The sequence below is a fragment of the Salmo trutta genome, chromosome 28 (assembly GCF_901001165.1).
Source record: "Salmo trutta chromosome 28, fSalTru1.1, whole genome shotgun sequence".
NCBI classification, from domain to species: domain Eukaryota; kingdom Metazoa; phylum Chordata; class Actinopteri; order Salmoniformes; family Salmonidae; genus Salmo; species Salmo trutta.
This window is the reverse complement of record NC_042984.1, coordinates 23,538,392-23,556,608: the sequence shown is the minus strand read 5'-3', so window position 1 is coordinate 23,556,608 and position 18,217 is coordinate 23,538,392. Positions and strand designations below refer to the sequence as shown.

General features: G+C 43.4%; 1 protein-coding gene across 1 annotated transcript in view; it reads right to left on the bottom strand.

The window, feature by feature from the left end:
• Window positions 1-16,209, bottom strand: part of LOC115165842 (plexin-A1-like) — a 74,122-nt gene extending 57,913 nt beyond the window's left edge. Inside the window, exon 1 of the mRNA XM_029719270.1 lies at window positions 16,080-16,209. The gene's annotated coding sequence lies outside the window, so the exon portion shown is untranslated. The remainder of the gene's footprint in view (window positions 1-16,079) is intronic.
• Window positions 16,210-18,217: the final 2,008 nt, after the last annotated feature.

Sequence of the window (18,217 nt, the reverse complement as noted above, 5' to 3'; positions counted from 1 at the left end):
TACCATCCCTGGGGGAATTAACACTCTACTGGAGCTGCACGAGAGCGAAGGGGTGGAGGGGGGTTGATCTCTGTCAGGTTGGTGGCCTCTGATATGTGGTAAAGGCTCGTAATTCAGGCAATTCATCCAATCAAGCAATTAAGTAAATTCACTACACCTCTGAAGTATAAACAGTCATGGGTGGCCCACTGGGGAATATAAGCCTGGATAATATAGCCATCTGTCTGGGTCTATACCACAATAATGTACTGACATGCATTTACATGTAGGATTAAGTTATACTACCACATTACTGGAGGAATTTAGTAGAATCTACTCATTTAGTAGAATGATTACTTGGGGGGGGGGGGGGGGGGGCAGAACAGACACCCTGAGTTTCCTGTTCCACCAGCATCACCTGTCTCCACGGCTCTCTGTCTCTGAGTTGTTGCACATCTGGAGCCAACTGGGACAGTACATCCACACCCCCACTAATCACTGAGCAAACATTCAGGAGACTCGCAACAAAAACAGGATTTTACGTAAACCAACATAGCATTCCTCAAGTCTCTCTATTGCTGTGTTAGTTGTACACAACAGGATTCATTAGGGTTGTAACAGTTCATAAGAAAGCCCTCCTGACATAGCGACGTATTGGTGGCCCAGACATAAACAGAGCCATTGTTCCTGGCCTGCTCTCTCTTCCTCCCGGCCCAGGGGATCCACTCATCACACGAGTCTTGCAGCCACGCACGACTCAGGGAAACAGGGAAGAATGGCTGTGGAGTCCATAAAACTAGCTAGGGTTTAGGAGAGGATTGACCTTAAGAAAACACTCTCACAGTCATGTAAACTACACAGGAGTCATGCAAACAGTCCCCTATGTGCACACAACCCCCCCGAACAGCTGTCGTACTAGCTACTATCCCACAGTAAAACATACCAGTCATCCATGACTGGGACTGGGGTCCTTCAGCATCCTAAAGGCCAACACACAAGGGGTCCTGGGTTAGTGAGGGTAGAGACTAGGCCTGCTGTGGATCATACCCTGCACATCTCTGCAGAGCTGTGAATCCAAACGATCTCAAATAGATCTCTGTTATCAGGCCTGGGGTTAGCAGGCGGACACAGAGCTCTGTATCTAATGACCAACACAAAATCCACAACTTGAGATGGGATCACACTTTCAAATGACACAGGGACCCAGGTCAGTGGGACAAAGCTGGAACACACACAGTCACACACACAACATCTGTCACGGGTGTAAAGCTGTGTTTCTCCTCACTCAGTCACACGCAGACAGATAGACATACACAAACACACATAGATATAAATAGAAACACATACACAGACGCGTAAAAACAGCACAAAAGATTGCAAAGAGAGAAGTTTACATTTACTGACAGAAATCTCTTCATCTCACTTTGTGGCCGTCTCAGTATCAACCAATTCACTTTCCTAAAAATCCCCTGGAGTGAGTGATGTGCTAAGCCCCTGCTAAACTTAAAGCTAAATTCTGCTCCAGTGACCATTGATCCCTGAACCACTGCAGCGGCCAGGAGGATTTCTAAGGCTGACAGCTGTTTGGGCTGAGGCTGAGGGCTGAGGGCTGAGGCTGGAGGCTGGAGGCTGAGGGCTGAGATTGGAGGCTGAGGGCTGAGGGCTGAGGCTGAGGGCTGAGGCTGGGGGCTGAGGCTGGGGGCCGAGGCTGGGGGCCGAGGCTGAGGGCCGAGGCTGGGGGCTGAGGCTGGGGGCTGAGGGCTGAGGCTGGAGGCTGAGCGCTGAGGCTGGAGGCTGAGGGCTGAGGATGGAGGCTGAGGATGGAGGCTGAGGCTGGGGGCTGAGGCTGAGGGCTGAGGATGGAGGCTGAGGGCTGAGGGCTGAGGCTGGGGGCAGTTAGTCATGGTTAACAGTCATCCTCTCCTCCTCTCCTCATCATCATGCTGCCATGGCATGGCTGTCACGCCCCAATGATACACCGGACAAACACTGCAGTTAGTTCTTTCACAAATAAACAAGAGACTGATGGCAATGAGAACGAGCTACATCATTCTACCATGACCGCCCCAGTTTGAGGCTGGCTAGCGTCTCTCTCTTTCCTTTCCAAGCTGTGAAATATGGAAAACATGTGGTAAGAGCACAGGAGGACGCCTGGCAGCAGTGCCTGGGTAAAGTCAAACACCCATGCTGTATGTCCAACAACAAAATAGCACCTTGTCTGTAATTGTCAAAATTCTTAGTTTGCCGATGCCAGCTGCAGTCTGAAATGCTGAGATGGGCCAATTAAGCTTCATGAGGCCCTGAATGGATCTCTTTTCGCTCATTTACTTCTATCATGGATTTAAAAAAATTTTGCTACCAGGGATAAAACATCTGACAATCGTCAGCACAGTTCCACTGTAATGTGATTGAGGTCTAATGTGGCAGCAGGTGACCAACTGAAATGCAGGTAAACAAACACACATCCTGAAACCACCTCCTATGCAGAGACAGCCAGAGGCACACCGCTGGTCTGTTCTCCTTCTCCCCTGAACTATGATGGTTAGCAGGGAAACGTGAAGAGAATCTCATCAGGAGGAAGGAATGTGAACCCTGACCCTGGCCCGCGACCCACAGCAGGCCAGGGCCTTCATTGGGCTGCCAGTATAATCATTTCCAGAGCAGGCCATTCGGACCGGCAGAGAGAGGGGGAAGGGGAGGGGGGGGAGGAGAAGGGGGCTTCAAAGCCTGCTGGGTAACGTCTGCATACACCAGGTCTGCTAAAGGAATCACGCTGCTGATGTTCACTAGAACAGGCCATGTTTCTCAGCCCATGACTCACTCCTCCTCCACCTCCACACCACCACTGACTGGCTTCTCTCCACACCATGTCCAACCAGAATGTTACAGGAACACAGAACACTGCCTGGCTAGTGCTACATCCCTGCATGTCATAGCAACACCAGCTACCTACTAAACTAGAGCAGAGCGTTGCTCGGCGACACAGAAAAACCAGTGGTGTCGAAGAAGCGTTATTAATCAAATCAAATCAAATGTTATTTGTCACATGCGCCGAATACAGCAGGTGTAAACCTTACAGTGAAATGCTTACTTACAAACCCTTGACCAACAATGCTTTAAGGAAGTTAAGAAAAAAAATGTAAATAAGTGTTAAGTAAAAAATTGATAAGTAAAAAAATAGAAAACAAAAGTAACAAATAATTAAAAAGCAGCAGTAAAATAGCAAGCGAAGCTATATACAGGGGGTACAGATACAGAGTCAATGTGTGGGGGCACCAGTTACCGTAATTTCCGGACTATTAAGCGCACCTGAATATAAGCCTCACCCACTGAATTTAAAAAATATATATATTTTGAACATAAATAAGCCACACATGTCTGTAAGCCGCAGGTGCCTACCAGTACATTGAAACAAATGAACTTTACACAGGCTTTAACGAAACACGGCTTGTAACAAAAATAAATAGGCTTTAACGAAACACGGCTTGTAACAAAAAAATTAAAATTAGCAGTAAGCTTTAGTTGTCTTTTTGCACTGAGTCAATTCCTCACGCTGCTGTTTCCAACGTCTTATCATCGACTCATTAAGACCAAGCTCCCGTGCAGCAGCTCTATTTCCTTTTCCAACAGCCAGATCAATCGCCTTCAACTTGAAAGCTGCATCATATGCATTTCTCCGTGTCTTTGCCATGATGAGGGTGACAAAATGACTACTGTAATCAGAATGATGGGAAGTTTGAGAGCGCTCGATTTAATCTAAACAGTAAACAAAAAAGTTGTTTGACCTTAACCCGTCGGCAATTTCATTGGTCTAATGAAAGCTTCATGCCGCCAAAAAACTGAGCACACACACAGAATGTGTTTTTTTGGAAGAAAAAAAATTGAAAGCGGGAAAAATCCATATATTAGCCGCGTCATTGTTTAAGCCGCGAGGTTCAAAGCGTGGGAAAAAAGTTGCGGCTTATAGTCCGGAATTTACGGTAGTTGAGGTAATTGAGGTAATATGTACATGTAGGTAGAGTTAAAGTGACTATGCATAGATTTTAAACAGAGAGTAGCAGCATCGTAAAAGAAGGGTCTGGGTAGCCCTTTGATTAGCTGTTCAGGAGTTTTATGGCTTCGGGGTAGAAGCTGTTAAGAAGCCTTTTGGACCTTGACTTGGAGCTCCGGTACCGCTTGCCATGTGGTAGCAGAGAAAACAGTCTATGACTAGAGTGGCTGGAGTCTTTGACAATTTTTAGGTCCTTCCTCTGACACCGCCTGGTATAGAGGTCCTGGATGGCAGGAAGCTTGGTCCCAGTGATGTACTGGGCCGTACGCACTACCCTCTGTAGTGCACTGCGGTCGGAGGCCGAGCAGTTGCCATACCAGGCAGTGATGCAACCAGTCAGGATGCTCTCGATGGTGCAGCTGTAGAAACTTTTGAGTATCTGAGGACCCAATCCGTGAAGGCCTGGTAAATTATAGGTCACCCAGCATGGTAACATTGAAAAATGGCACTCTTTATTCTGACCTTTCATTTAACTCTTTCAAATCCCCACAGAAGGGTGCACGTTTTCACACATTCCTCTGGAGATGCATGGTGGTACCATTTGTGTGTGTGTGTGTGTGTGTGTGTGTGTGTGTGTGTGTGTGTGTGTGTGTGTGTGTGTGTGTGTGTGTGTGTGTGTGTGTGTGTGTGTGTGTGTGTGTAGAGTAATCCACCACGTAGAGATCTGGAAACGTATAGCCTTGGCCAGGTCATCTGTCCATCAGATGCATGGGACTGGGAGCTCCTCTGCTCAGACATGGAGGCAAGGATTCCAAACCCCATGACCGTCTCAGGCCTTGTGGCATTAGCGAGCAGGGGGCTTTGGACTGCACCGTGATACATCAGGAGGAGCAGGACAAAGCCATGAATAAATACATGAGTTAAACAAAGGGAGAAGGGAAATATCCTTTTCCTGCATGTTGCGGTCTGCAGGATAACCCATCCCTCCCAGAGAGATCAATAGGCTAATTCAAATCCTTTAATGGGGTATTAATTAGGAGATTACTGAACGAACAGCAGATTGCACTTCACCACTTCACCCCTCCTTGGTCTGCACTGCAGATATCAGTGGAGACCACTGTCTTAGGACAGGACCGTATTTGGACCAGAGGTCAACCACACCTCACACACTGCTGGTCCAATGTCAGTATAGACCTCGGTCAGAAGACATGACATCTGGACAATAACTCAACCACAGCTCCCCTCACACACTGCTGGTCCAAAAGACAGTGGAGAATGCTGTCAGAGGACATTACCACATATGGACCAGAGCTCAACCACACCTCACACACAGTTGGTCCCATGTCATTAGAGCCTAAACAATGCATCTGACAGGGAAGGATAGAGACCCCAGAGCTGTGAGAGTGGTTAACAAGCTACACCTCACCCTGTTTACCAGGCGCATATCCCCTTCTGAAGACATCATCCCTCCACACTTCTAGTGTTGTGATGACACCAGATGTCAATCACTTCAGCACTGAGGCAAACACCAGACAGCCAGACAGCCAGACAGACAGACAGACAGACAGACAGACAGACAGACAGACAGACAGACAGACAGACAGACAGACAGACAGACAGACAGACAGACAGACAGACAGACAGACAGACAGACAGACAGACAGACAGACAGACAGACAGACAGACAGGGGGAAGGGAACGTAAGGGGGTTGCTGCTGCTGCGGGAAAGTGTGAATCCTTGTGGTGATAAACAAATAAACACAAGGCCGTTTCAGCCACAGTACTCCGACAGGGGGTGAAGTTGGGACTCTTAGCCCAGCTGAGGGAGGCTAGTGTTGGGGGAACACCCCCGTCTACGCTCCCCTCTCCTCCCTCCAGAACCAAGGTCTGTCCTCCCTGTCCTGTCCCCACAGAGAGATGATTTGTTGGACTAGTGGCGTCCTTACCACCGGGCCTCCCCAGGGCCAGGCTCGTCCTGTGAGCCACACTCTCTATTAGTCTTACTTACAGACCTGACCTGGCCTGCTGAATTATTCACAGCCCTCTGTACACAGAGCAACAGCCTGGTAATAGACTTAATGCAGTATATCGGAGAGGAGAGAGGAAATGACAAAATAAAGATCTAGAAGTAATAGTAGTAAATTAGCAACACATACGAATAATGCTGAGTTGTTCCAAAGAATAAACTACTGACTTTACTTTAGTTTCACAACAGGGAATAATTCATAGAAGGCTGTACACACACACACACACACACACACACACACACACACACACACACACACACAGTGTAGACACACACACAGTGTAGACACACACACAGTGTAGACACACACAGTGTAGACACACACACACACACACACACACAGTGTAGACACACACACACACACACACACACAGAATGTAGCAGCAAGTGTCTTAGTGTGGCGGTGTTCTCATTAGAAACCCGACCTGCCTGGAGCAGAGCTTCCTCAGCTAGTCTCAGCTGAGATCACTAAACAAACACTCTTCAAAATGCATTTGGAAAGATAAAACAGCATAAGTCGGGAAATGTGTTGAGTGAATTCATCTCCATGCATTTCTACAGCCTCCTCTCACAGAATGCTACAACAGCAAAAGCTAATGATAGGAGATAGCAGGCAGCAGATGGTAGTGTGTGTGTGTTAGCCAGGATCTACGGACTGATAAGGCTGAGAGATATGCTGATATTGAAACAGAGAAGGGTCCTGGAGTAGCAGCGGTGGGGGTAGGGGGAGAGGGTCTTTTCAAGTGCAAAGCTCCCTCCCACTAGTAGGTTCGAAGCATCTGAGCTAGACAGGGGGGCATACTGGCCTTGAGGCCTCGGTACCCAGACCAGACCCGTCTCTGAGCTGCTATACAGAGCCAACAGCAGAGTGGGTTAGGATACTAGTCCAGATAAGAACACTGAGTCCTGATAGGGCTAGGCTAGCACTATGTTATCAAACCACACCAAGGTCATTGGAACAGCCTTTTTATTATTGGAGTAGTGTAATAATAACTTCCACTTAGAGGTATGTGTGCTCATACACACACACACACACACACGCACGCACGCACCACACACACAGCCACTTTTGCCTTTGACTAAGCACTCAACAGAATGAGGTGGGCAAGCCAGTGTCCTAATCAGGAGGAGTGTTATGCATGCTGACTAAGATGTTCCCAGGCTCCTGCCCACACGGTCACTGTCGTAGTCACCATCAGACTCGTCATCCCAGGAAAGTCCTTCCTCTCCTCCCCTCTCCCCTCCTCTCCTCCCCTCTCCCCTCCCCTCCTCCCCTCCCCTCCCCTCACCTCTCCTCTTTTCTTCTAGCCAAGGAAAACAGCGGATCAGGATAGGAGATGTGTCTCAAAGCTATGTGAGGAAAAAAACTGATTTGGCCATGGCCCAGGGCTATAATATGATATGAATTGTGAAGGATGATGGGAGATGTTGCCTGACGACTCACCCTGAATTTATTTCCACTGCTTTATCGATAGCTACCTACTGCCATCCTTGAAGAATTTCCCACTGGGCACACACTGGTTGAATCACCGTTGTTTCCACGTCATTTCAATGAAATTACATTCAACCAATGTGGATTAGACGTTGAATTGACGTCTGTGCCCAGTGGGTTGTGTGACATTAAAATGAGGGGCATTGTCAAAAACAAATTCATAACTGATTGGATGGTCTCTAACAAATCTAACCAATCAGAGTATCAAAGTTGACAACATGTAGGCCAATCAGAACGGTCACAATGTGTTAGAGTTCTAGAAATTGTCGGGGAGGGAGGCAAATGTAGACTTGTGGAACAGAAACGTCAGTTGGCCGGAGCGATGTGGATGGGTAGCCAGGCAAGGGACAATGGTGATGATCTGCCATACTGACAGTGGTTTACTACTCCAATAACACGGAATGGACCTGTCCTCTTTCAGCCAGATGCACTGTATGGACAACAATGGAAACAGATGTTTTGTAGATAAAGGAGCTTTGAGGAATAAGTGCTCATAAAATTGTGTTTATTCCTGACAAAACCTTGCAGGCCATCCAGTAAATATTCAAATTGAATTTGAGAAAATAAACGGCATACTTGCTGTGGCAAAAATCAAACTGAATACTAATGACTGAGTTAGAGCCTGTTTTCTAAACAGAATACTGTGAGTTTGATCAGAACACATTGGACACTTCGGTCTCCTCCATTTTCTGCACCTGTCATTTTCCCCCTGAACATTTTGAAAGAGAACCTATTTCAATCTCTGTCCCTTTGATTTAGGTGCCCTTTTACAGCAAAGCCAGCTTCAAAACATTTCAGACTTAAAAGCTCCACTATCCCTGACAGACCAGCCTTGAAAGAGAGGATAGTGAAAAAAGGGGACAAAAATAACCAAAGAATAGTTAGTTATTATTGAGATTAATTCTATATCTTAACAAAACATTTCAAACAGGCTCGGTGAAAATAACTATTTCAATGAATCAACAGTAATTGATTAACAATGACATTGAGTGACTCCTCACGTAACGAAGACAAAAAAGACCATGATTTGGGAGATTGTCACGAAATGAAATCCATAGAATCCATGGAGGAAGGATTGCTGACATATGATTGACAATTCTATCTAAAAACATAATTGAGAAATAATTAATCAAAGTAGGATTTTTTATTTTATTTTGGCCTTTAAGACTACATGATGTTTCATCTATAGACGCTACAAAGCAAACATTGGTGTCATATGAAGCTATATCACTTGCTCTGTACTATGAGTAGTAATATGAGTAGGCACCTGTTGGTAGAAGGGTAAAAATAAAAAAGTACACATTGAATATCCCTTTGAGCATGGTGAAGTTATTAATTACACTTTGGATGGTGTATCAATACACCCCAGTCACACAAAGATACAGGCGTCCTTCCTAACTCAGTTGCCGGAGAGGAAGGAAACCACTCAGTGATTTCACCAAGAGGCCAATGGTGACTTTAAAACAGTTACAGAGTTTAATGGCTGTGATAGGAGAAAACTGAGGATGGATCAACAACATTATCGTTACACCACTATACTAACCTAAATGGCAGAGTGAAAAGAAGGAAGCCTGTAGAGAATACAAATATTCCAAAATATGCATCCTGTTTGCAATAAGGCACTAAAGTAAAACTGCAAAAAATGTAGCAAAGCAATGAACGTTATGTCCTGAATACAAAGCATTATGTTTGGGGCAAATCCAAAACAACAAATCACTGAGTAGCACTCTTCGTATTTTCAAGCATGGTGGTGGCTGCATCAAGTTATGGGTGTGCTTGTCATCAGCAAGGACTAGGGGTTTTTTAGGCTAAAAAGAAACGGAATAGAGCAAAGCACAGGAAGAATCCTAGAGGAAAACCTGATTCATTCAGTGTGCTTTCCAACAGACACTGGGAGACAAATTCACATTTCAGCAGGACAAAAACCTGAAAGGGCATAGTTACAGTTTTGACGTAAATCTACTTGAAAATGGCTGTCTAGCAATGATCAACAAGCAATTTGACAGAGCTAGAATAATTTTGTAAAGAATATTGTGCAAATATTGTACAATCCAGGTGGACAAAGCTCTTAGAGAATTACCTAGAAAGAATCACAGCTGTTATCAATTCCTAAGGTGATTCTAATATGGATTGACTCAGGGGTGTGAATACTTAAGTAAATTAGATATTTCTGTATTTTATGTTAAATAAATTTAAAGAAAAAATTCTATAACGTGAACGTCTAGTAACCCAATGGTTGCATTTTCGAATCTCATCACGGACAACTTACTACTTTTTAACTATTTCATAACTAGTTAGCATGTTAACTAACCCTTCCCCTAACTTAATTCCTAACCTTAACCCTAACCTTAACCTCTAACCCCTAACCTAGATAACATTAGCCACCTAGCTAACATTAGCATTAGCCACCTAGCTAACATTTTGGAATTTATAACATACCCTATCATACTAGTCGGAGAGTCTCAGATTTACGTTCACTATGTTACGTCCACCCCTGTGTCCAAAATGTTTAGAATTACAGGAAATTTGCTTTAAAACTGCAAAATGTTCCTCAGTCTCATGGCAAAAGTTGTAGAATTGCAGGAAATTTGCTTTAAAACAGAAACATTTTCTCTCAGCCTCATGACAAAATATTAAGAATAGCATGAAATTACAGTGCATTTGGAAAGTATTTAGACCCCTTCACTGTTTTTTTCCCTCATCCATTTACAAACAATACCCCATAATGACAAAGCAAAAACAGGTTTACATTTTTTTTAATAATAAACTGCAGATCATCTCAAGCTGACTAGTCTCCCAGTCCATGCCACTGAAATGTTTTTTTTTTTAATGTTTTTTTATTTCACCTTTATTTAACCAGGTAGGCTAGTTGAGAACAAGTTCTCATTTACAACTGCGACCTGGCCAAGATAAAGCAAAGCAGTGCGACACAAACAACAACACAGAGTTACACATGGAATAAACAAACATACAGTCAATAATACAATAGAGAAAGTCTATATACAGTGTGTGCAAATGAGGTAGGATAAGGGGGTGAGGCAATAAATAGGCCATAGTGGCGAAATTATTACAGTACGGCAAATTAAACACTGGGGTGATAGATGTGCAGAAGATGAGTGTGCAAGTAGCGGTACTGGGGTGCAAAGGAGCAAAATAAATAAAATAAATAACAATATGGTGATGAGGTAATTGGATGGGCTATTTACAGATGGGCTATGTACAGGTGCAGTGATCTGTGAGCTGCTATGACAGCTGGTGCTTAAAGCTAGTGAGGGAGATATGAGTCTCCAGCTTCAGTGATTTTTGCAGTTCGTTCCAGTCATTGGCAGCAGAGAACTGGAAGGAAAGGCGGCCGAAGGAGGAAATGGCTTTGGGGGGTGACCAGTGAAATATACCTGCTGGAGCGCGTGCTGCGGGTCGATGCTGCTATGGTGACCAGTGAGCTGAGATAAGGCAGGGCTTTACCTAGCAACGACTTATAGATGACCTGGAGCCAGTGGGTTTGGCGATGGATATGAAACGAGGGCCAGCCACCGAGAGCATACAGGTCGCAGTGGTGGGTAGTATATGGGGCTTTGGTGACAAAACGGATGGCACTGTGATAGACTGCATCCAATTTGCTGAGTAGAATGTTGGAGGCTATTTTGTAAATGACATTGCCGAAGTCAAGGATCGGTAGGATAGTCCGTTTTACTAGGGTATGTTTGGCAGCATGAATGAAGGATGCTTGTGAAATAGGAAGCCGATTCTAGATTTAATTTTGGATTGGAGATGCTTAATATGAGTCTGGAAGGAGAGTTTACAGTCTAACCAGACACCTATGTATTTGTAGCAAACATCCCCACAGCATGATGCTGCCACCATCATGCATCACCGTAGGGATGGTATTGGCCAGGTGTTGAGCGATGCCTGGTTTCCTCTAGATGTGACGCTTGGCATTCAGGCCAAATAGTTCAATCTTGGTTTCATCAGACCAGAGAATCTTGTTTCTCGTGGTCTGTGAGTCCTTTAGGTGCCATTTGGCAAACTCCAAGTGGGTTGTCATGTGGCTTTTTCTGAGGAGTGGCTTCCGTCTGGCCACTCTACCATAAAGGCCTGATTGGTGGAGTGCTGCAGAGATGGTTGTCATTCTGGAAGGTTCTCCCATCTCCACAGAGGAACTATGGAGCTCTGTCAGAGTGACCACCGGGTTCTTGGTCACCTCCCTGACCAAGGCCCTTCTCCCCCGATTGCTCAGTTTGGCCGGGCGGCCAACTCTAGGAAGAGTCTTGGGGGTTCCAAACTTCTTCCATTTTAAGAATGATGGATGCCATTGTGTTTTTGCGGCCCTTCAATGCTGCAGACATTTTTTGGTATCCTTGCCCAGATCTGTTCCTCAACACAATCCTGTCTCAGAGCTCTACGAACAATTCCTTCGACCTCATGGCTTGGTTTTCGCAATAAATTGGCCCAAAAAAAATTTGAAACAGTTTTTGCTTCATTATGGGATATTGTGTGCAGATTGATTTTCGATTTTCGATTTTTTCCCCAATCGATTTTAGAATAAGGCTGTAACGTAACAAAATGTGGAAAAAGTCAAGAGGTCTGAATACTTTACGAATGCACAGTATCTAAAAAACTGCACACTTTTCTCTCTGCCCTGTGGATACATTTTTTTTAATTGCAGGACATTAGCAGTTTTCCAAAAAAAATGAAAAAAAGCCATATATATACAGTTGAAGTCAGAAGTTTACATACACCTTAGCCAAATACATTTAAACTCAGTTTTTCACAATTCCTGACATTTAATCAGAGTAAGAATTCCCTGTCTTACGTCAGTTAGGATCAACACATTATTTTAAGAATGTGAAATGTCAGAATAATAGTAGAGAGAATTATTTATTTCAGCTTTTATTTATTTCATCACATTCCCAGTGGGTCAGAAGTTTACATACACTCAATTAGTATTTGGTAGCATTGCCTTAAATTGTTTCACTTGGGTCAAACGTTTCGGGTAGCCTTTCACAAGCTTCCCACAATAAGTTGGGTGAATTTTGGCCCATTCCTCCTGACAGAGCTGGTGTAACTGAGTCAGGCTTGTAGGCCTCCTTGCTCGCACACGCTTTTTCAGTTCTGCCCACAATTTTCTATGGGATTGAGGTCAGGGTGTTGTGATGGCCACTCCAACACCTTGACTTTGTTGTCCTTAAGCCATTTTGCCACAACTTTGGAAGTATGCTTGGGGTCATTGTCCATTTGGAAGACCCATTTGCGACCAAGCTTTAACTTCCTGACTGATGTTGTGAGATGTTGCTTCAATACATCCCCATGATATCATCTATTTTGTGAAGTGAACCAGTCCCTCCTGCAGCAAAGCACCCCCACAAAATGATGCTGCCACCCCCGTGCTTCATGGTTGGGATGGTGTTCTTCGGCTTGCAAGCCCGCCCCCTTTTTCCTCCAAACAGAACGATCAGATCAGAGGACATTTCTCCAAAAACTACGATCTTTGTCCTCATGTGCAGTTGCAAACCGTAGTCTGGCTTTTTTATGGCGGTTTTGGAGCAGTGGCTTCTTCCTTGCTTAGCGGCCTTTCAGGTTATGTCGATATAGGACTCGTTTTACTGTGGATATAGATACTTTTGTACCTGTTCCCTCCAGCATCATCACAAGATCCTTTGCTGTTGTTCTGGGATTGATCGCATTTTCGCACCAAAGTACGTTCATCTCTAGGAGACAGAACGTGTCTCCTTCCTGAGTGGTATGACGGCTGTGTGGTCCCATGGTGTTTATACTTACGTACTATTGTTTGTACAGATGGTACTTTCAGGCATTTGGAAATTGTTCCCAAGGGTGAACCAGACTTGTGGAGGTCTACAATTATTTTTCTGAGGTCTTGGCTGATTTCTTTTGATTTTCCCATGATGTCAAGCAAAGAGGCACTGAGTTTGAAGGTAGGCCTTGAAATACATCCACAGGTACACCTCCAATTGACTTAAATGATGTCAATTAGCCTATCCGAAGCTTCTAAAGCCATGACATCATTTTCTGGAATTGTCCAAGCTGTTTAAAGGAACAGTCAACTTAGTGTATGTTGGGGGTTCCCACTGGAATTGTGATACAGTGAATTATAAGTGAAATAATCTGTCTGTAAACAATTGTTGGAAAGATTACTTGTGTCATGCACAAAGTAGATGTCCTAACCGACTTGCCAAAAACTATAATTTGTTAACAAGAAATTTGTAGATGGTTGAAAAACGAGTGTTAATGACTCCAACCTAAGTGTATGTAAACTTCCAACTTCAACTGTATATATGTGCAGATTGTAGGCTACTGTAGCCTGTGTATTACGTTCAGCTCTAGGAAGAGTCTTGGGGGTTCCAAACTTCTTCCATTTAAGAATGGAGGCCACTGTATACCTTCAAACCTGGGGACCTTCAATCCTGCAGACATTTTTTGGTACCCTTCCCCAGATCTGTGCCTCGACACAATCCTGTCTCGGAGCTCTATGGACAATTCCTTCGAACTCATGGCTTGGTTTTTGCTCTGACATGCACTGTCAACAGTGGGACCTTAAATAGACAGGTGTGTGCCTTTCCAAATCATGTCCAATCAATTGAAATTACCACAGGTGGACTCCAATCAAGTTGTAGAAACATCTCAAGGATGATCAATGGAAACAGGATGCACCTGATCTCAATTTCGAGTCTCATAGCAAGGGGTCTGAATACTTATGTAAAAAAAAAAATATTATTTTTTTAAATACATTTGTAAAAATGTCTAAAAACCTGTTTTCGCTCATTATTCAATTTGTTCTTAACTGACTTGCCTAGTTAAATAAAGGTTAAAAAAAATGTATACAAATAATACAATTATATATAAAAAATAAAAATAAATGGGGTATTGTGTGAGGATTTTGTTTTTAATTGATTTTAGAATAAGGTTGTAAAGTAACAAAATAAAGAAAAAGTCTAGAGGTCTGGAAACTTTCCGAATGCACTGTATCTATAAAACTGCCGCCAGCAAGATGAATGCGCTGACATCTTACAGATGTCTGTACAAATTAAATCAAAATGATTGTAAATATTGAAAATTGAGAGGGAATAGCCTACAAAGGTTGTTACATCCATTGATTGCTAATTATAGCCTGTCATCCACATTGTGCTATTTATGAGTAAGGCCTACCAATAAACAGGCTATCTAATCCACAGTGAAGGCGAAACAAAACTTGGGCGGTAGTGTATGGAGTACTCCAATAAGGCTCCCATAATAAGAAAAGTGACTGTTTGGTTATGCGTAGCCTAAAAACACATTTGCATCCCCTTAATCACATAACCTACCAGTAGGCTATACAATTCTAATAAAAATGTCATTACATATAGTAGCCTATTTATTTACACATTAGGCGATATAAACCTACCAATGGTGCATATGCTGTGGGAGTGGGAAGAACATCAATAGAGATTCTCGGTGCACACCCACGGCCAGCACCGCATGCATGTAGGCTACAAACCCAAACACACTGCGATAGGGAATCCTAAAAATGCGACAACATATCAAGAGACTATTCTATCTAATTGGAATAAGATTCAAAATAATGAATGAGTGCAAGTAGAGGCTACATAGCCTCCTACATAGCCCACTGGTAACAGCTAAAAACGGGACGCGAACACCATGGTTAATCCCCCCAAATAAATGAAGAAATACAAGGAATCACATTTCAAGAAAAATCTCATAGGCACACTGATGTCTGAACATTAATATGCGTTCAGCAATAACATCCAATTACATTCCCATCAAGCATTAGCCTGGATGGAGAGTCTAAAGTGGATGTTATTTTCGAGCGTCTTATCAACACGTTCCAGCATAGTCATAGGCCACCACTTTTATCCATTTTCTTCGGCATCTAAACGAATTGCATAGGCTCACCTACATCCAACATCGCCCAACCAGCCGTCACCTACGAATTCAGTGTCAGAACTTCATAAAATGACATTAAAGTGTCCGCGCATGTTGATGAGATGGGATTCACCCGCACCAAGACATGTCAAAGCTTTTAAAATGACTTCAATAAATTGCCATTTGCTGTTTTATTTTTCTCCTGGCAATGATACGGTGGCAAACCTCAAGCTCTCTGTGTGCAAATTATGGAGTTGAAAATTAATTTCGTTGCGCTCCTATTTTATTAACCTGCATACATTTAAGCATGTGAGATAACGCCCCAGCTATGAAGCCTACACACGGCTGCTTGATAGGCTACTTGTATGCATTCGTCAAGTACAATGTAACTGGTCTACTTCACCAACTTGCCAATGATATCGAATATGTCGTTCAATCATTTTGCCAAAGAATGCGGTGTGCCCAAACCTGAATAAACTGAGAGATCGCAGATACTTGAACTAAAACGATCCCCCAGAGCCGCATTCATTGAGTCCTCGTTTGCCTATCCGAATTATACTGATACGACGACACGAGAAATAGAAACATCGGGGGAAAGCATTGGGAGAGAGAGAAGGAATGTCACTCAATGGAGCCACAAACTACGCTACAAATTACACTGTAATAACCGAATTATAAATCAAGTTGTTGGAGAAAAGTTTTGCTCTACTTACGGATAATTGTGATCTTGGGGTTTGTTTTCCTCAGCATGATTAAAATATTAAACTTGCAGACATTTCCACGACTGTCACGATACTCGTCCAAAGCTCGGAGTTCCGAGTCTTGAGCTCCTCACAGCATGAATGGAGCGGTATGCGGTGAGCTCCCGATAGCAACTCAGCCTCGTTCTGAGCTGCAGGAATGCGCGCGGCCGCTGTCTGCTGGGTCGCGTCGCCGCCTACCGCATGTAGGTGGCAGCGTTAGGCACCGTAGTGACCGCTGGACTCGGAAGCTCTGTTATAGGGCAACGTCGTCTGTTAGAATTCTTTACAAACACTGATTGATTGATTGATTGATTGAAGATCATTTTTCATGAAGTTAAACCATTCCAACATAATAGTTTGATGTAGCCTATTAGTGTCTAAGGGTCGCCGTACGTTGTCTCACGGCAACGGGAGGTAAAGGTAGGCACAGGAGGAACGATGATTTCCATAAGATGCAGGATTTTTTATTGAATAAAGGAGCAGAGAGTTATCATTGAGGATTGCGTTCAGTATATGGCTGGTCTGTTCCCCTCTTCACCCGACCAGCTAAAACTGATTTCAATGCCCTCTGTGTTAGTAAACATCTTTAGTTGAATGTATTCTCTTTGGGGAAAAAGTGCCATCGAGAACCAAAACGGGTTCTTCGGCTATCCCCATAGGGTAACCCTTTGAAGAACAATTTTTGGTTCCAGGAAGAACTGTTTTGGGTTCCATGCAATGTTCCCTCAATTTTTTTTCGGCACAGAGCAAATGTCAGCTCTCTGAAAGCACGTTTACTGTGAACACAGGCTGTACCCGCAATAAGTTACCGTTTTAACAGTGGCCAAGTAGGCTACTGTGGCTATTTGATCATCATGTAAGCCTAACATAGGGCCTACCATCAAAAACAATAGAGAAAATGCATCCCATAACATTTGAACACGGAAATAGCTATTCTATCGTTCAGCCTACAGTAGCAGCCGATGTGTGGTGTTCATTGTAGACCTACATTCTATGAGACTTAAAAAAAAAAACATGCAGGGCTTGACATTAAACTGCTTATCCACTTGTCTTTCAGACAAGGAGGTGAATGAAAATATTGTTGTGTAGTTTGATCAAGAAACCACTTTACAAAATAAAATGCATTATTATTCTCATCCCATTATTACAGAGAATCAGATGAATTATGCTACCCTCTACCTGACTGACTTGCTTTTCAAAGATTTATAGAAATGTACAGGTTTTGTGCTCTTGTAGGGAGCAAATACTCCCCCATTGCTGACTACAAATGATCTATAACTGGGCTAATAATGTGCACACATGGCTACATGGAGCTCTCGCTTTGATCTCAAAACAAGCACATCTACTCGCAAACTCTTATGGTGTAAACACAGTCCAGTTTAAAGTGAATGGCACGGATCCATATATGGCAACGGTCTATTTGCATATAGGCCTACTAGAGCACCTGATTGGTTATGCCACACTGGTCTGTGTAGAATCCTACTCCAACCCTACTCAAATTTAGTTTTGGATACTAAGTCTTCCGTAGTTTGTTTTGTTTCGGGTTCTCCTATGGCAAGGGTAAACAACCCTGTTCCTGGAGTGCTGGAGATACTGCAGGATTTTGTTCCAACTAGGCACCACACCATCTAGGCATCATTTCGGTGATTGCCTAAATTAAACACACCTGGGCCCAGATTCACAAAACACTTCTTATGCAAAAACTTAAGAAGCTTCTTAATTAAGAAAAAAACAAGAAGTTCATAAGATAGTTCGTAAGTCCAATTCCTCAACAATATCTTAAGATTTAATGATTTTCTTATGAGTCTTCTTAAGATGATTGTTGCTAGACAGCTGATTTAGCTAGCTATCTAGCTAGCAATGGCAATCATGTTAGCATATTTTGTACTGAGATTACTGCTCTAAAACATGTTCTTGGGTTTAAAATAATGAATACTGAAACTTTCAGATGAAGCTTGTGAGTGAATTAAACATGTTCATTTTCTTTCATGAGCTTCTTCTCTCACTGCCCTGAGTTTAAGACAAGGGTTTGGCTATCTTGGAATTAACAACATTTCCAATAACTTTATTTTCAAGATTCAAATTTATTCTTAAGGAGAAACATAAAA